The 20,534-nt window shown below is 39.2% G+C and overlaps 1 protein-coding gene across 1 annotated transcript in view; it reads right to left on the bottom strand.

The window, feature by feature from the left end:
* LOC144617018 (uncharacterized) overlaps window positions 1-20,534 on the bottom strand; it is a 103,802-nt gene that overhangs the window by 34,079 nt on the left and 49,189 nt on the right. The window contains exon 5 of the mRNA XM_081796404.1: window positions 20,438-20,519. The gene's annotated coding sequence lies outside the window, so the exon portion shown is untranslated. The remainder of the gene's footprint in view (window positions 1-20,437; window positions 20,520-20,534) is intronic.

Below are 20,534 nucleotides of genomic sequence, written 5' to 3' on the forward strand. Positions count from 1 at the left end.
TCTAGGAACTGCCTCCTCACACCTAAACAAACATGGATATGATGGGAGCAAAGTTAATGCAGGGCGACCCTATGGTCACAGTTAATTCATTTAGGAATAAGTACCTGACCCAAACTTAGCCCTTACTAGGGAATTTGGAATTAGACTAAGAGAGTCAAGCTCTGTCTGGCTGCTTTTTGAAAATGGAAGAAATGTGAACTTGTGGCCTTTTGGTGGTGTATTTCCTGTGAATACTCATGAGCACCAGAAATAGGTTAGGAGTCAGAAAGAGGGGAGAATGAAGCAGATCGATGGAGACACAAAGACAAAAGAGTATTTAAGTGTGGTTCCAGTTGTTTATGAGAACCACCTATATGCCAGTTCTTGGATCTGGGAAACACATGTATATTCTTATAATGAAGTCTCCTCTTCCCTTGGGCTATGTTGAGTTCTGCTCATTGCAAAAAAAAAAAAAAAAAAAAAAAAAAAAAGATGCTAAGCATTTTTTGGTTAATTATAGCTATGAAAACTGTGCAAACTGTACCTTACTTCCTATAACATATATGTACCCATGAAAAGCAAAAGTTTAAAGTAGAAACACTGAGGGAAAACTATAACTCAAAACATAATCATAAACCTTTGGAAACTTACAGCAAGAACAAGCTATATGAGGCCAGTTGTCCCAAGTCTATTTTTAAGCCATCTTTTACAGCCCTTCCGATCCAATCCTCATTTGTCCAGACAAACATGGTGATCAGTTGAATATTCTTCAAGGTTTATAATGCCATGCTTCCCTATCACCCCCTGGTTTTTCCATGAGGTACATTCCATAACTAGAAACCCTTTCTACTCTAGCTGTTTAGTGCTTAACTCCTGTAATGCACTCTTTTTTTGTTAGCTTCAAATAACTTTATGGTTTGGCTTCTATTTTCTTGGAGGCTTCAATGTACAATCAAGAACTATCTCTACCAACCTGAAACCATTGCTGGGTTCCACGTTGATTTTTTAATTTTTTTGCTGGACCATAAGGACCATCTGGTCTACAGCCATAGCTCTGTTTGCCATTTGTGCAGCTGCCTGCACATCTGTATGTTCTCATGCACCTTTTTATTGTCTGCTTTCCATTGCATGTTGTCAAAGACCTAGGGACTGCATCTGTTTGAATTTTATTTGTAGGCTGTGAGCATAAAGCAGTGTGTGGTTTGGAACATAGAAAAGATTCTTCTAAGCAAACTGGATTCATGGAGTCATGATGAATGGAAAGAACAAGAAAGATTTGAGCCCAGGAATAGGGACTGGATTCATATTCAACTCCAGGTAAGAATGCTTATTTTAAATGTTCCCACACTGAGCTACCTTCTTAGTGCATTGAGCTGAGACCTACTCATGTGATGGTTATTTCCCTGTAAATACTTATTATTTAGTTGAATAATCCTTTCACTCTTTCTCTCTCCCTCTCTCTTCACACACAGACATACATAGACGCACACACACACATACACACACACACGTGTGTGTGTGTTCATTTGAAAAATCAGGCCTTAGGGCTGGATCTATACTTGGCCAACATCTTCAAGGTCACTGATGTTACCTCTTGCTTCTGCTGTGTGGGAGCCAACGAGAGTGAGTCATCAGGGTGAATAATGCCTGTGTAATACTACCAGATTGTGTTTGTCTCCACTTCAAAACTCTCAGCTTTAACAGAGTAGTATTTCTCCATCCCGCCCACCCAAACAGCAGTCTGGGGCTGCAAGGCAACAGTTAGATGAACAGTAGTATCATTTCCATTGGATGGACTATGCCTCCCACCCCCTAGACCCCCCAAAACTTCAGGACCTCTTGTGGAAGTTCTTAGGCCAAATTCTACACAGATTTTGCTGGCTGGAGATCACATCCCACCTCCTTTGTTTCTCTTTTTTCTTTCCTTCTTTCCTCATTCCCTCCCTCCTTACCTCTTTCTTTCTTTCTTTCTTTCTTTCTTTTCTTTCTTCTTTTCTTCCTTCCTTCTTTTCCTCCTTCCTTCCCTTTCTTTCTTTTCCTTTCCACTCTTCTTTCTTTTCTTCCTTCCTTCCCTTCCTTTCTTTTCTTTCTTTCTCTTTCTTTCTTTCTTTCTTTTCTTTCTTCTTTTCTTCCTTCCTTCTTTTCCTCCTTCCTTCCCTTTCTTTCTTTTCCTTTCCACTCTTCCTTCTTTTCCTCCTTCCTTCCCTTCCTTTCTTTTCTTTCTTTCTCTTTCTTTCTTTCTTTCTTTCTTTCTTTCTTTCTTTCTTTCTTTCTTTCTTTCTTTCCCTTTACCCATTTGCTTTTTTTCCATCCAAAAGAGTATGACTGGGTTTGTAAAAGAAAAAGAAAAAAAGAAAGAAAAAGGTTTTATACCCTAGAATCTATTCCCATTTCCACAGCATCCTCATGACTCCTCTTGTAAGGGCTCATTATTTTAAAAGTCATGTTTATTTGGTGGAACCACAATGCCGTGGCCATGATGGAAAGAATAATGTCAGAATCACCATTACGGAGCACCTAACCATGGTGCCAGATATCTTATACATATGTTTTTTTAAATCCTCATAACCAAAGTAAGCCTTGTTATCTTTTTCAGACATGAGTAAAGTAAGGTTCGGGGATGTTGAATAACTTGCCCAAGGTCACAGCCAGTAAACAGAAAAATGGGATATATCTAACTTGGTATGAGGCCAAGATCCATGCTTTCTTGTTCAGCAGCTTGGGTGAGAAGGGAGACATTAACTAGTGTAGAATTCCTAATTTGTCCATGCTCTTCTTTCTAGATACCAATTTATGGAATAACTTGAAAAAGTATAATTTTCTTTCATCCTTCCTACGTTACTTCAGCCCAACATACCTCCTTGTGGTTGCTGATGGTATTTGAGTGTATCGTTCCCATACTAGTGAATAGGAAGCGTTAGACATTTTGCCAGCCCTTATTCATGTCCTACATGTGCTAATCAAAGTTCCTCTAGACCTCCAAGGTAATGAATGATATAATTAATCATACAAACTGGGACAATTTTGATAATGCAAAGAAGTGCTATTAATAACGATGCTGGGCAACTCAGGGCTGCCCCAGGCAAACTGGGATGCATGGCCACCCTCTTAGGATAAACTATAACCAAGCTAATATCTCCTATGCACAAAGAGAGTATGAATAGTCCAGCCTTAACTAAACACCACACAAAATAAGAGAACAGAAGCCAAAGCTACTAGATCCAAACCTCTGCCTCGCAAGCAATTGCTGCATTTCTGAGCCTGGCTGTGGGTGGTGGGAGAGGAAAGGCAGCTGGAAATGACTCAAAATTTGCATGATCACTGTTCCTATTTCTTCAGAAGGTGGCTCTCCAACTTCAGCGTGCTCAGGAATCACCATCGTTTTTATTCAAAATGAGGATCCCATAGCTTCAAGACGTTGAAAATACAGTGTGGAGTGGGCCCAGGAAACCATATTTTAATACCCTCCCATAGAGATTTTGACATAGGTAATTTACGAACTGCCCTGGGGATGAAGAATGTTCTATGACGTAAAGTCTTTGCATACATACTTTGCAAAGACAGGCATGATTTCAGAGGAAGTCCCTGTAGGACTTAACACAACTGTTACATGACAATTTGTTCCCAGATACCATCTCTATGACCTGAGTCACCATCTGAATAAACTATGTCAACTACATTTACCTTATACTTACTTTCAACGTAGATTCCCAGGGATACGTGTGTATGTATATATGTACATACATTAAAAATAGATATATTTTTTTTCTCTGTATCTTTATTTTGAATTCAAGGAAAAGAGAAAGCATGTTTTATGTTTTCTGATAATCACAGCAAAATATTTGCTGTGTATCGAATGATGCTCTTGCACTAGGAATTTATATACCTTTCTTCAAATACAAAAACCCTCAAAAGTAAGTCATGCTGTCTCTGTCTTATAGGGGATGGGTCCCAGGCTCAGAGAAGTTAGGGGACTTGCTGAAGGTCTCATAGCTAGTAACTGGCAGACGTGCCCTTCGAAACCAGATCAGCTGCCTCCCCCTGGAAACATGTAGAGAACTCCTAAGCACCCTGTGAGTACCAAAAAACCAAAACCAAAACCAAAAACAAAAAAAAAACACTTGCTGGAAGCTATATCAGGCATGTAAGCTAGTATGACCTTTCTAGAAGAGTAATTCCTAGACACAGAGAAGACCTGAGTGGTGACTTTGAGGAAGGCGGAGGCAATTCATTGCTATAAAAAGGCAGGGGTAAAGCCAATTATCGACTAACGTTTGGGACGCTTGGGGGTATTGCTAACCATCCTCCAGGCTGGCCTTTGGATTTATTTCTCTTTTGCTGGCTGTGCCGCTGCTATGCTCTTTATTCATATTTTCAAGGAAACACAAGTAAAGTGACTGTTCTCTAATTGCGCTCCCTTGCTGCAGTCTGCCCGCTCCTTCTGAGCACCGCGGGCTGGTTCCATACGCGGCTCGCATCGTGTGCAAGGGCTGGTGGCAGCTGCAAGTTGGTGTGTGACACATTGAGTAGTCATATTTCTCTTCTCTGTGGCCCTCCAAAGCCCTTTCCAACATAACTTTCCCCCATCTGTTCTCGTTTGCACTGCATAATAGGGGACAGGTTTTGGAACTTGGGATTCAAAAAACAACATTAAGAGAAAATAAAAATGAGATGGAATTTCAGTAGAAAGAAACTCACGGGCTCCCCCCCCCCCCCCCCCGCCCCGAGTCTTCAGTTATTGGGATCATTACCAGAGTATTAAATCAATCAAGTTTGTACTTTAGCCTAGTTGGTCCTCTTTATGTGGTGGTGGGGAAATGTGAGAGCATTTAGAAATCTCTCTGAACTGTCTGCAGAGCAATAAGAAAGACAGCATGGCCAAGTCATTAGCAGATACGGTATTGCCCAGGACCTGACTTAAAGTTTTTCCACATTTGCTTAGAATCTCTAATAAGTTACGTTAATTGCCTCATGCCTCAGCTTCCTTCTCTATAAAATGGAATGTGTGATGTGAATTTTAGAATACTTAGAAACAGGGTTTTCCAAAGTGCCACGGGCCCACCTCTGTGCGTGCAGTGAATGGTTTGGAAACTATACAAACATCTTTAAATTTTAAAAGAAAGAAATTTCTTCTAATATACATTAGGGAAAAAAACCCTGCAAATAGCACAACATACCCATGATTTCCCAGATATTTTTTCATAGGATGAGCCTAAGTAGGCATTTAAGTTCCAAAAATGAAAAATTTAAAGAAGAACATTCAGTAAGGAATAATAAAAGTGAATATGGCAGGGGTGCCTGGGTGGCTCGCTTGGTTAAGCATCAGACTTCAGCTCAGGTCATCATCTCACGGACCATGAGTTCAAGCCCTGCATCAGGCTCTGTGCTGACAGCTCACAGTCTGGAGCCTGCTTTGGATTCTTGTCTCCCTCCCTCTCTGCCCCTCCCCTGCTCACACTCTGTCTCTGTCTCTCTCTCTCTTTCTGTCTCTCAAAATAAACATTAAGAAAATTTTTTTAAATAAAATGAAAGTGAATATGAAAAAACAAAAGCAGAAGTACGAGAATGGTGGCTTAGAAAGCAACTGTAGCAGAGCAGTGGTTCTTTAATTCTTTCTTTATGGTTTTCTGGAAAAGCCTGGCTGTATGAGCCTCAGGGTCCCCATGTTGGATGAATCATATCCCTTGGGTCCCTGCTTTTACTATCACCATCCACCTAGTGGGGGCTTATCATCATTTTGAGATCACAGCCCTCTTTGAGAATCTGGAGAAATTTATGGATTTCCCCAGGAAAATGTATATTCTTATATATAAACAAACTCCTGCTTATAATTTGTGGGTGTTCAGGGCCACTTAGAGTTTATCTGTGGACTCCCGGAGATCTCAAGTTCATATATTCAAGGTTGTGTCCATTTGCTTGGCAATCCCATTCTTTGCTTTCTTAAGTTCATAGGTTGGCATTTGAGCCTCTAAGCTACGCCTATATTTCTGCAAGGAACAGCATCTTCCTTCACTGTCTGCCCAGGGCAAAACCACGCAGGCTGCTACCAGGACTCATGTAGGTAGTACACAGAATACCCACTCTCTTCCCTCTCCCCACCATCCCCCCCTTTAAAGTCAGAAATACTACAAAAACGTCTGCAGTTGAGGTCTCTTGTGTTTTGTCCACCTCCCTTCCCTGCTCCAACAATGTGGTTTCTGTGAGTGCTGACATTTCCAGTGTGGCCATCACTGACTGGCCTTGAGCAAGGCACTTGCCCCAAGTCAGACAAATAAGTGTCTTTCCAGTTTCCTTCAGAACTTGGAAAGAGATGCACATGATAGGAAACCCAGGAGAGGGTCCTTATTTGTTAATTGCGAAGAGAAGAATGCCAGGTACAGAGAAGTGGTCTATAAATGTTTAAAAACGATTTTGTTAATGTTTATTTATTTTTGAGAGAGAGAGAGACAGAGCAGGAGCAGGGGAGGGGCAGAGAGACAGGGAGACACAGAATCCGAAGCAGGCTCCAGGCTCTGAGCTGTCAGCCCAGAGCCCGATGTGGGGCTCGAACCCACAAACTGAGAGATCATGATCTGAGCCAAAGACTCATGCTGAGCCTCCCAGGTGTCCCAAAATAGTTTTGATGATACTGATTCCTTCAGCAGACCCCTTTGGAGATGAAAATGTAATCATTGCCTTAACTTCCACTGTGATTTTTCCACCCTTTCCCCCAAATACCCAGTGATTTGTAAGAAAGGTGGAGATGTATTAATAAGAAGAGTAATGGAAACCCATTGCACTTACTGACCATATCGAGGGACCACACCACCCCACACTGTATGTGTACCGTCGTTTAATATCTTCGGCTCCCTCATGAGACAGGTAATATTATCTTCTCTACTTTGCAGACAAGGAAATGATGTTTATGGTGTCAGAAAGGGCTAAAACTGGTCCACTGAACCAGGCCTGCCTCACTCCAGACCTAGCAATTTTTTTCTTCTAAACTTTGAACTTTTTCCTGTTCAAAGTAGTGAAACACCTTTCCCCTGCCTTTCTGTTGTTTCCATTCCCACTCACCCACCACTGTCTTCAAGAATTTTTGTCCAGTTGTACTAGCCAATATACATGGCTATTTCTCCTTTTTAACTCAAATGATAGCATGCAATTCAATTTCCTGAACTTTGCTTCCCCACCCCCCTCCCACTTAACCACTATATTGAGGAGCTCAATCATATCAATACATTCAGAACTTCGTTATTTTGTTTTAAAAGCTTCATGGGATCGCTTCTCAACCTTTTGGCTAAGATCAAGTGTAAAAGCTTCATGGTGTTCCACTGTAAGAATGTATCATAATTTAGGGACCGTGTCCTATCCATAAACATTTAGGTTGTTGGGGTGCCTGGGTGGCTCAGTTGGTTGAGCGTCTGACTTCAGCTCAGGTCATGATCTCATGGTTCATGGATCAAGCCCCACATCAGGTTCTGTGCTGACAGCTCAGAGCCTGCAGCCTGTTTCGGATTCTGTGTCTCCCTCTCTCTCTGCCCCTCCCTTGCTCACTCTCTGTCTCTCTCTGTCTCAAAAATAAATAAACATTAAAAAAAATAAAAAAAATACATTTAGGTTGTTTTCAACCTTTTACTTTCGCATGTAACGCTGCAATGAAAACTTTGTACATACATCATTTCATAGGTGGGTGAGGATATGTGCAGGAAATTAGGAATCTAGAATGGAATTGCAAGATCATAGGATAGGTGCATTTGTAATTTTGCAATATAATGTCAAATTATCCTCCACAGACCTTATACCAACTTCCAATTTGACCCTAATGAATGAGGGTAACTTTCAGCATTGTCCGTATTTCAAGTATTTTTTTTTCTATTCCCACACCTGTAAGTTTCACCTTCTCTAAAATGTCTCAAATTGTTTTATTAAAAAGAAGCACATAAAATTTATGCCCAGTTTCTGCAACCTGGTTGCATACGCACAGGTAGAATTTTTTCTGTTGTACATTTTCACCTACTTTGCTTAGAGCTCCCCCTAACTTCCATCGGAAGCTCAGAGGATACATAGTTTAAAGACTGGGATACCCTCAGTAAGTCAGTGGTGCATAACCACTCCATCAGCAGATGGTTGATCTCCAGGCCATTCACCACTAAGCCTTTCCGTAAGGTTTCCAAAAACATCTTCCTCCTCCCTATGCCCAACCCTCCCTCCCCTCTGTTCACCACCAGGCACACCCGCACAGACCCCCTGCCTTCGACCTTCCTAAGAGTTTGTACCCATTACATCTTTGCACCACCCCATTCTATTTATTCTTCACATTCTTTGGGAGGTTAATGACTTTGTGGAAATCTAAAACAGTCCCTCCTCAGGAAGTGGTAAAAGTCTCTTGGAATAACAGGAATGAGTCTTGAAAGAGCTCTTGAATTCATCAGCATTTTCAATTAATTAAAAATCCCAAAGAAGTAATGATATGCACAAAATTCAAGAGGCTATAATGAGCAGTGACCAAAACCTGATAATATGGATACTGTTATTTAAGTATGAACAATTCCAAATATCTAATGGGGGAACAGAAGCACCCTCCCTCTGTCTCTTTTCCAAAAATTCACGTCCCTTCTCCTTTAAGTGATTTTTGGATATCCATTATTTAGGAAAGAAGACGAACCAGAAGCAGTAGCCTCTTTGTAGCAATAAGGCTTTGTCTTCACGGGAACTCAAGTTCAGTTCAGAAACTTTCAGACATGGTTTTAAAGGCTTTTGTGAGTCAACTGTAATGAATCACACAAAAGGGACCTTTATTAATAAGCATATTCTGTTCATTATAGAGAAATGAAAGCCTCAGAATAATTCACCAAATGTTTAAAGAGAAAACAAAAAACAATGTGGTAAACATATCAGGACTTGATGAGCTGTCTAGGTAATTGGTTGTTTCTGTGCACCTGGTTCCAAAGACAATATTTAATGTGTAATCTGTTTCATTTTGCTTGGGGAAGTAAGTGTAACTCTACCCCCTGGATCACATCTGCATTAAAATTAGGGGAGGCAGAGTCTTGTTTCAGTGAGTGGAAATTTATGCACATGAGTTGTCTTTTACATGGAGACAGCAATTATACCCCTAGAAATGCAGTCTGTGGGAGAAAATGACATATTCAACGCTGGGGAACAAAAGCCTAATGCTAAGGGGACATTAACAAGGTTGGGAACCCCCTTCCAACAATTAACATGATCATTTACAAAATCTGCAATCTATAAAATTATTTTAAAAACATGTTTTTTCAAAACAATGTGGTTTTTTCCTCCTTCTTTCTAAAAAAAAAAAAAAAAAAAGACTCAGCAGCAACCATGCAGAATCTATTCCACTGTAACAAGTAATATTTTAAAATCTCTTCAGATATATTTAAGGATTGAAATAAACAAACCCCACAAAGTGGTAGGTGACCCCTGTTTTAACAGCCTAATAAGGAAGGAGGGGAAAATGTAGCCAAGAATTTTTCATTTTTATGTGAGGAAGTTGTGGTGGTTGAAAGCAACAATTCCTAATCAGAATTCTAGAACACAGGAAGAATGCATGGAGCATATGCAAATAAAAGTCTGTAATAGCTAAAACTGGCTTTAAAGAAATGATTTGTTGGTTGACTTGTTAAAAAGGACAAAGCCAGAGCTGCTGAAATGGATTTAAGTTTTTGTTTTTTCTTTCCATCTTCTCTGGAGGCTGTAAGAAATGAATGAGGAGTTTTTTCTGCTCTCAATTCCACCATGTCCCCTCTACCTCCATGCTTCTTGGGAACATATAAAGTGTCGATGACCACACTTTATTTCACGTCCTAGTCATATCATCAACAGAAAAATATATACCCTGCTTGACTAAAATAGGCTATAGTAAGTCAATTTGTCTTTGAGGTTTTCTACGTCTTTAGTGCTTGAGTCTACTTTTTGGTCTGTGTGTCTGTGCAATTTTGTTGGAGTAGTTTTGCTTCCCATTCCCAGTGAAAGCAGTAGCACTTTTCATTGGTCCGCTATGAGATTTTTTGTTTTGTTTTGTTTTTTGGACAACCTGAGTCTCTGAATTAGTTTTGGCATTTTTTCAGAAAGTAACAGTTATAGAGTAACTTTAATGGGCCAGGCCTTAGGGAAAAGCAAGCTGCAAATTCTAAGTCCTGACTAACTTTTGGAAAATACTGGGGATTTTAAATGTCAGCAAACGTGGCAGAAGTAGAGTTTAAAAACGTTTCTAATGTTTTCTGAACCACCAGAACGCTAAAGACAGAGATGGTGTAAAACTGTGGGATAGCAACACGGTATATGGGGAAGGTGTGATAGAATGGGATTAGGAGATTCCACTCTGTATTGATTCACTACCTCTTCTGGGGGGATTCATGATTTAAGCCTGCATCTCTTCAACAGAAAGTAAAATGGAGAAGCCCATTGAGCTGATCTTATCAACAAACTGATGGCGTCACCACCACCACTACCAACAAAACGGAGTGGAGTTGGGGGGAGGATGGAAGGATGAATTGATCTCAAAATTAAAGGAGACTTTATAAAACGCCAAACAGCCAAATGATAAAAAGTCATTGTCTGCGTTCTGATCTGATAAAAGACTTCTCTGAGAAAGTCGATGCAATTAGAATCTCAACTGGGAATTGAATGTACCAAGTAATCATTAATTTTGTTAGGTTTGATAATGGCATTATGGCTGGGTAAGAAAATGTCCATATGTTTTAGACATGCTTGCTGAAATGCATAGGAATGGAATGCCATGGTGGCTGAAGTTTACTTTCAAATAATTTGCAAAAGCTAAGGTGGGGGGCAATGTGTGCAGGCTAATCTTGATCATTGCTCACCCAGGTGCTAGGTATATGGGGTTTATTCTATTTTTTTCTCTTTCTGATTATTCTGTTTATTCTGATTATTTTCTGTTCGAAAATTGTCATTAAAAAGAAACACCCATATCATGAAATCTTTAAAAAAGGAAAAAGAAACCTGGAAGCTGTATTAAATCATTTCTAAATTTTCTTCAAAATAGAAAACCCCATCATTGTATTTCAAAGACTGAATAGTGATGGCTGTCAAAATATAAAGCCATTTTCAGGGGCTTCTGGGTCGCTCAGTTGGTTGAGCATCTGACTTCAGCTCAGGGCATCATCTCGTGGTTAGTGAGTTCGAGCCCTGCATCGGGGTCTGTGCTGACAGCTCAGAGCCTGGAGCCTGCTTCAGATTCTGTGTCTCCCTCTCTCTCTGCCCCTCCCCTGCTCATGCTCTGTCTCGCTCTCTCACTGTCTCTAAAAAATAAACATTAAAAAAATAAAAACAAAATATAAAGCTATTTTGATTTTCAAAATCAAGTAATATCAAATTAAGGCTATGTTCTGGTTATTACATTTGATCGATGCCTGATATATCAGTGAAAACCAAGAAGTAGACAATTCACAGTGGAAGAACTTCTGATGAACAGAACAAATTTGTCACCAAATCTACACTTGATTTGTCAACAGGAAACCCCGACCTTTAGCAGCAGCAGAGTAAGCCTGGGTAAATGAAAAGCTCATCTCAGCTCTACATGAGGTTGTGGTATGTTCACCCAGATCAATAAATTGCCTTTTTCCTCTCTCTTTTTTTTTTTTTTGTAATCAAATACATTATATGGCCATTTTATATCCATGAATAATCACTCTCATCAACACTTTTTCCTTGGTGTTTGTGTATTTCTTTTGTTTTCCAAGGTCCATTCCATTATCGAGAGATTCAGATGTTTTCATATTTTGCAACTCCAGTTTCTTAGATGTAATCAGATCTTAGATGTAATAACATCTTTAGCTGTTTATTATTTTTATTTATTTAGTTTTAACTTTATTTATTTAGTCTTGAGAGAGAGCGAGAGCAAGCAAGCGCGGGGTAGGCACAGAGAGAAAGAGGGAGAGAGAAGATCCCAGGCAGCCTCTGCATTGTCAGTGCAGAGCCCCATGCGGGGCTCGACCTCATAACTATGAGATTCTAGCCTGAGTTGAAATTAACCGAAATCAAGAGTGGGGCACTTAACTGACCGAGCCACCCAGGTGCCCCTGTTTAGCTGTTTAAAGAGTGAGACGTTTACTTCCTTTCTTCCAGATAGGATCTCTGTTAGAAACTGGAGAGTCTGATAACCTTTAGTGCTCTGTGTGGAGCATCAAGAGGACCTGAGTTAGACTTAAACTTCAGACTGTTCATTGGTGTCACCACTCATGCTTGTTGGAGAGAAAAGTGAAGTGAGATGTAGGTGTATCTTCTACACCCTTGTGCTGTTTGATCCAGCATTGATGTCATTATCCCTTATAGGGACTGATGAATTTGGTTGAACACAACCTATATGGCTACTTGGGAAAATCAAAGCTTATTAATGCCGTTTTTATATTATTGGTAGTAAATATATTCTGGGGAGCTTTAGAATGAAATTGGCAAACAACCATTTTATCAAAATGTAAGGAACTACACAGACTGGTCCCTACCTCATCCCTAGCAATCTCTTTAGTACGCTAGAAATGCAGAGTCCCCCTAAAGAAAGGTAGCCAGTCCCACTGCAAAGATGTGGGAAATAATGACTGGAAACCAAGTTAATCTTTAGAAGTTATTAATAGATTGGAATGTCTACGTGCTCAGTGCTCAGCAGGAAAGAAAAAGAGAAAGCTCTCTATATTCTTACCAATAAAAATGACGCTAACATTCCAATGGAACAATAGGTAAAGGGCATTAACTGAAAAGAAAATTGGAAAAATACAAACAGTTGATGTATTTATGAGCAACGTGGTAACTCATTAGCAATCAAATAAGTGCAAATGAAAACAGAATTTTTTTAAATTTCCAAATTGGCAAGTATAATAGAGAGGGTAGTAACAGAGACAGTAAGGGGTGTGGTGAGTGGGACAAGCCCCTGGAAACAGTTCAAACCACCTAGCAATTGGAAATATGACCTAGATTCTTACTTTTAGGAAACTATCCTAAGAAAACAATGCAATGCTGTCAAACATGATAACTTCAGGGGTTTAAATCAATCCAAAAATCATACTCTCAGAGAGTATCTAATAACCTAGGAAAATGTTCATAATATAATGAAGAAGAGCAAGGAAAACAATGCGTATTTATGTATAATATAATGTATATCAACAGAAAAGATAAAAAGAAAATTATCCAAAATATTACATCTGTTTATATTGGAAATAGTAAAATTAAGTAATTTTACTTTCTTTGAAATACTTTTCTGTATTTTCTCTCTGGGTTTTTATAGCAAATATGGCATTATTTTAATTTTTTTCTTTTTTTTTGTTCTTTTAAGTTTTTTAAAAAAAAATTTAAAAAATTATTTCTTTATTTATTTTTGAGACAGAGAGACACAGAGCATGAGCAGGGGAGGGGCAGAGAGACAGGGAGACACAGAATCTGAAACAGGCTCCAGGCTCCGAGCTGTCAGCACAGAGCCTGACATGGGGCTTGAACTCACGGACTGTGAGATCATGACCTGAACTGAAGTCGGACACCCAACCGACTGAGCCACCCAGGCACCCCTATTTTAATTTTTTTCTAATAGATTTATTTTTATTACAAAAATAACAATCACTGCAAAATGTTTTGGAAATACGACACAAGAATAAAAAGTGTAAATATGGTGATGTACATAGGGTTTCTTTTGGGGGTGATAAAAATGTTTTAAAATTGATTGTAGTGATATTTGCACAGCTCTGTGAATATACTAAAAACCATTGAATTGTACACTTTAAGTGAGTGAACTGAATGGTATGTGAATTGTATCTCAATGAAGTTGCTGTAAAAAATAAAAAAGTGAAAGATCCCTTGTATTGCTATCATCCCAAGATGGCTACTGCCAGCATCTTGGTGTATAGCCTTATAGTCTCCTTTCTGTGCATCATACATACTTCCTTAAAGAATGAAAATCAGATCATACGATGCATACCATTTGAAAAATATTTTTAATTATAACATGTATAACTTTACAAACAAAAAGTATAATCAAACCAAAGGATGATTAGGACAACCAAGTTCCAGTTCCAGCCTTCCTTTAAGGAGCCATGAGAACTTGAGGAATCACAGGATTTTTCAGGAACAAACTTTTTTTTTTTTTTAATTTATTTTGAGAGAGAGCACGACTGGGGGAGGATCAGAGAGAGATGGAGAGACAGAATCCCAAACAGGTCCTGCACGGTCAACATGAGAGCCGACTGGGGGGCTTGAACTGACAAACCGTGAGATCATGACCTGAGCTGAAACTAAGAGTCTGATGCTTAACAGACTGAGCCACCCAGGAGCCCACCCCCTTTTTTAAAATATAAGTTCTATGCCCAACGTGGGGCTTGAACTCATGATCCCAAGATCAAGAACGAAGAGGTGAATGCTCTATCAACTGAACCAGCCAGGTCCCCTGCAGGGACAAACTTTTTTATATGTAAGAGACAGAACTAGGACTAGATGAGATCTTGGTTCCTTCCAATTTTAGATTCCACGAGTCTCTGCTTCCCTGCGTGGGGCACAATAACAGAAATTTGGTATAATAGCTTTGTTATAATAGCAAAGTATTTATCAAGATATGCTGTTATATTGATAAATACGGGAGCAAAGGATAGCCGAGTGTATGGTATGCTACTATCCCTGTTAAAGCAAATGGGAATATGGGTATAGTTTCACATGCCTACCGCGTTTCTATAAGGATATAGAGAAGCTGGCATTAGGGGAGGGAAGTGGCTAGCTGAGAAGCTGGTAGTTCTGGAATTTATTTTTCTCCATACAATATATCCTTTTGCACACATGCATATTTTGTATTTCTTTTTTAAACAAAATAATCGTCCGGGGAAATCTTGCTAATGGAAGAACATACATATCTTGGTTGTAATGATAAGTAATGTTAATTAAGCAAGCTTGTCACTCAGTCCCTTGCTTAGCCCCTTTCAGTCCCTTCCCTTGCACATTTCTTCTGAGACCTGCATGACTGGGCCAGGCCGCCTCAGTCCTCTCTAAGGCCATTTGTCCACGTGGTCCTTTGATTCCTATCACCCTGGCTTCTGTCAGTTCCTGGAAGTCTTAAGCTCTTCGCTCCCAGAAATGTCAAATGCAGCATCCGCAACTTCAGATAATAAGCTTCTTTAGGACTTCCAACTCAAGTTGTGTAATTTCAAAACAGAGAGACCTCCAAAATGCAACCCATCCCTTACTTTGCACCTGAGGAGAAGTGAGGCTCTACAGTCTGAAGTTATCTGCCTGAGGTCACATAGCTAGTTCTCTGCTATATGTAATTAACCTTAGCAGCTGATCTCTGGAGTTTCATTAAACAAAAGTAGGTTAATAAAAAGGAAGCCTTTAGATTTTAGATATTGGTAGAGTGGGGCTACACTAGGACTTGGAAAATTAATTTGATTTCTTATCCATGAAAATGTCTTCATGATGCCAATGCTCAGAGGGACCAATCAGGCAAAAGAATGTTCCCTAAAAATGAAAAGCCTCTGTGATGTTGGATTCTACCAAGAACCACACAATTATATTTGAAATATATTTGTTTAATTTGAGGAAGAAATTAATTTGATAGTCCTGAGGGCATTCATCCACAGGACTAGCTTTTAAAATCCACATCTCCGCCACGTAGCTAAATTAACCGTAGTTAAGTAAATTAGAAACTCAAGCAGCTTCAGAATGTGAGCAAGACCACGGACAGTCCTGATGAGCATCTAGCCCTCAAGGTTACAAGGAAATGGGTCACAGACTGAGATGCAGGCAAAGGATGAGATAAGGCTGAGCCCTCCGGGAAATGATTTTCTGAAAGAAATACACCTTCCTGCAGAGCACAGAAAATGCCAAATTTGAATTCCATTCTCTACACCCTACCTCCCACTTCGCAAGTATAAATTTATATGTAACTTTCACCAGTTAGGTTTTGTTCCATGATTGCCAGACTCTTTTAAAATATGTGCATTTCCACTTTTATTTTAATTAATTAATGAATGAATTTTTCAGTAAGCTCTAGGCCCAAGTGGGGCTTGAACTATCAAGAGTCTCATGCTCTATTGACTGAGCAGTCAGGCACCCTGCATTTCTCCTTTTATAATGTGTTTTTTTTTTAATTTCTGCTTATAAAAGTAATGTTATAGAGAGGGTGGAACCCATAGACCTGTGTAAAGAAGAACATAAAAGTCAAACATATCCATGATGCAAAGATAGTTACTATACATCATGGAATATTTTCCTCTAGTTTCTCACCTTTAAGGATATGTGAACATGAGAGATTCGTGTATTTATAAGCATTATGGAACCAAAATATAACCTTTATCATCCGTTTTTTTCAGTTTGTGCTTTATTGTTGGCATTTCCAAAATTAGTAGATGATTATCATTTTATACAAATCTTTGCGTGATTGATGATTATTTTCATAGCATAAGTTCCTGACATGGGATTAAAGTGTCAGAGGGTAGAAATATGTTTAAGGGGTTTGATACATATCACCTACTAATTATCTTCAAGAAATTGTTTTCCAGTTTACTCTCTCCGCAACAACTGAGCATCCTTTATAAAGTCAATCTTACCAATAGGGAATATGTTCATTTGCTGAAAAATTATCTGGAATATTTTATCTCAGTTTTGTTTATATTATCTTTCCTTGAATCTTTAAACTTTTTCCCTAATATTCACACATAATAATTTTGTTTTTGTCTATTCATAACATCTGACCAGCTATTAAAGGGTGCATTTTGTTGATTCATAAGTTTTTCTTTTTTAATATATTAAAGATTTTAACCCTTTGAGTATAGGTTGTAGGTAGCTTCACTACTTGGCTTTTCCCCTCCTTTTATTTGTTTCCTAAGAAAAAATTTAGGGAAAAATTTTTACAAAGTCAAGTCAACCAGTCTACGGCCATACCACCCTGAACGTGCCTGATCTCACCTGATCTCAGAAGCTAAGCAGGGTCGGGTCTGGTTAGTACTTAGTACTTGGCTGGGAGACAAAGTCAAGTCAGCCAATCTTATTTATAGCTTTTACGTACAAAGTCCTTTTCCCATCCGAAGATGAGCATCTACCTATATTTGCTTTGAGTTAACTTACAGTTAAAAAAAATAGTTAATTCTTATTCCCTCTGGAGATATTTTCAGGAATGGTGTGAGAGGGAGCACTAACAGTTTACTTTCCTGGTGCCTCAACACTGCTGAATGAATAATCTTTCCTTTCTGCAATGGTTTTGTAATGCCTCTTTTATCACATGGTCAGCCCATAGTTGTATGCTAGTTTGCATGTAACCCGCTGTGCTCAGAGTGTCTGGATTAACTTTCCCAGTGGGAAGCAGCTGTAGGCAGCTTGAGGACTCCCTGAGCAGCAAACACAGTTCCCTGAATATGGTGGGTGGCCAAAAAGGTCTTGTATGAAATGAACAATTAATGAGTCATTCCTACACCTGGGAAAGTTTAACTGGAAGATAAACAAGTGTCTGTCCTGACTGGTTAAATGTTTACCTTTTGGGGAAAGGGTGCCACGACTGATAGGATTTCTAGTGACCCTAACAGGTTATGATTTTCTCTTCTATCGCCCTGCTGTTCTGATCCAGTTACTTCCATCTTTGGAAAGCAATAATGGTTTCTTATGGGCCTTAGGATTAGGAATAAATTCCATATCATTGTCATTCAATAAATTCATCATTTTCCAAGGATAGTTATGACGCAGCTGGGTCACTGTTTCTCATAATTTGAGTCCTATAAAGGACACCTTTAAAAAGAAAACAATCTCCACAGACCTTCAGTGATGTCTTAAATTATATTTATAAAAGTATCATTTCAATAAACTACATATTCTTATAGGTACATGGCAAAAAACGGGTAGTGGGATCATGGCTACATGATATTCGTATGACCCAGAATATGCATCATATTAACATGATATTAATTTCTTTTAAAAATATCATTAACTGAAGCAAAACCACAAATTCCATGGATTCTATAGAAAACTTGGAGATCCCTGGAGTAGGAGTCCTACTTCCAGTCTAACAAAACAGGAATTGTTTTCCCATAAGCCACATCCAACCCTCAAAGTCTGCCCTCTTTTTAAGCAGTTTGGATGCCTACCTTGTCTTCAATGCTCAACTTAAGTGTGAATAATCACTAAACTGGATGTGAACTAATCTCCATATGCTTATAACCATTACAGAACTGTAAAACCAAAATGAAATACGAACAAAGCTATAAAACCAATGTTTCAAATAACTTTATTTAATGAGACAGATGATATTGTCTTGCTGAACAAAAATGTCTGCTCACCTTGTAAACACAGTACTGATGTGTGCTGGGAACAGGGTTTTTTTGTTGTTGTTGTTGTTGGTTCTACATGCCCATACTGAGTGAACAGACTTATCAGAATTAGTTCATTTCTTCAACCATTAATCTTTATTTTTTATTTCAAGAAATCTTTAGAAACTAAACAGCAGCTTATCAGCCCATCAGGATTTTCAACAACAACACCAGCTCTAAACATCCAAACATTCTAAAGAACTTGCTTCTGGAAGCTGATATGTACAACTAAGCTGATATAGGTTCGCTTTATAGGTTTTAATAAACCACGTTCTCTATACCACTATGAAAGGAGAACTATTTCGGTACCAAAGAGAAATGGCTTCAGGATGAAAGAAAAATCACTCAAAGTAGTTACTTAAATATTTTAAATGAAAAAAATTCTAAATATCACAATTTATATTCTATATCACTTACAATCTGAGTGCAGAGAGGCTGTGCGGTAAGTCCAAGAGCTTAATTGTAACAGGGACACTTGCTGCAAAATTTTATGGAACGAATCCTCCAAATTTTATAGGAAAATATTATACAGGACTCTTAGGTTGCTCAAGACTCTGTTTCCTAATAGTTTTTGAAAGCTGTTGACTTTTAGAAATGAACATGTTGATCTGGGTGTAAAGGAGGAGGATATGCAGAAAACAGAAGAGATGCCAATTCACAATGCAGCAGGCAATTAATTAACAAGAGTCGTGCTCCTTGAAACATATGATGGAAGAGATCTAAGAATCTTGGAATAACAGAAGATGTATTTCTTTCAAGTTACTTTACTTGTGTGATTTCTCCACCAGAGTTAAATCAATGGATTAGATGTTGGGGTAAAGGCACTAGTTCCCAATCGGGGGCAATTTTGCTTCCAGGGGACATTTAGCAATGTCTGGAGGCATGTTTAAATGTTAAACAGTGGGGAGGTGGCGCCTGGGTGGCTCAGTCGGTTAAGTGTCTGACTTCAGCTCAGGTCATGATATCATGGTTCGTGGGTTCAAGCCTCACGTTGCTGACAGCTCAGACCCTGGAGCTTGCTTCGGATTCTCTGTCTCCCTCTCTCTCTGCCCCTCCCCTGCGCCTGCTCTGTCTCTCTCTCTCTCTTAAAAATAAATCAACATTAACCAAAAAAGTAAAAACTATGTCACAGCTGTGGAGAGAAGGCATCCTGTTTGTATCTAATGGATAGAGGTCAAGGATGCTGCAAAACATTTTACAATGCACAGAACACACCCCACAGCAATTATCCAGCCAAAGATGTCAATAGTACCTAGGTTGAGCAACTCTGGATTAAGGTATCCAAAGGCAAAGGACTGTATCTGGGCTGTATCCTTGTGTGGCTAGGGCTTGTGTGACGGGCTATACCCTTGCGTATCTATCCTCCTGCTTCACACACACACATGCACATGTACACACATGTGCAATCATCAATTTATTGTTACAAGGCCACAAGAACTACCTTGAATCCTCCCAGATAGTCTCCTGGAATACAAGTTAGTCACAGGAAGGTCGAGTTAGAGGGTTTTGCATTGAGCCAGTCACACAAGACCACTACTGAAGGAACACATAAAATGAACAGTTAAAAGCATAGCAGGATTCATTAGTTCATTTATTCACTTATTCAGCAAACTTTTGCTGGGCACCCACATGTGCCACTCTGCTAGGCATGATGATGATACACAGTGAACACCACCAAACCTGGCCCCTGCCCTCATGGAGCTTACAGCCTATGGGAGACTACAAAGCCACCAAGAAGAGGCCAGTAAAATGAGAGCTCCAGAAACGTACCCAATTGAGGAACATTCACACAGCACCTTGAGAAGCATTTATGTAAGTGTAATTTCATTTGAATCACACAACAAACCTGGAAACAGGCTTTATTCCCTTCATAGAGGTTAAATACATGCCCAAGGTCACACAGTTTATAAATGGCAGAGCTTCAATTAAGTGACACTGAGATCCCTGTTCTAATGTTCTACAGAGTAGGTATGCATATAGGCACTTTTGCTTGATTGACCTGGAATTTCCACTCCTGATTCTCACCAGGCATACAGGTATTGTCTTTCCCTTTATGAAAAAATGCCCCCCCCCCTTCTACATCTTTTTGCTTATATAATACCTGGGTATGATTTTCTAGATGTTTCACGTATATATGCCTTGCGTTCCTAATTGGATTGTAAACTGACCTGCAGGGACCAGATCTTCCATTTCCTTTGCAACCTTTGCAGTACTGCAGTCACCCAATAAATGCCTGCTGCATGAATGAACCTGTAGAGATAAAAA

Source organism: Panthera onca, chromosome C1 (assembly GCF_046562875.1).
Source record: "Panthera onca isolate mPanOnc1 chromosome C1, mPanOnc1 haplotype 2, whole genome shotgun sequence".
NCBI lineage: Eukaryota > Metazoa > Chordata > Mammalia > Carnivora > Felidae > Panthera > Panthera onca.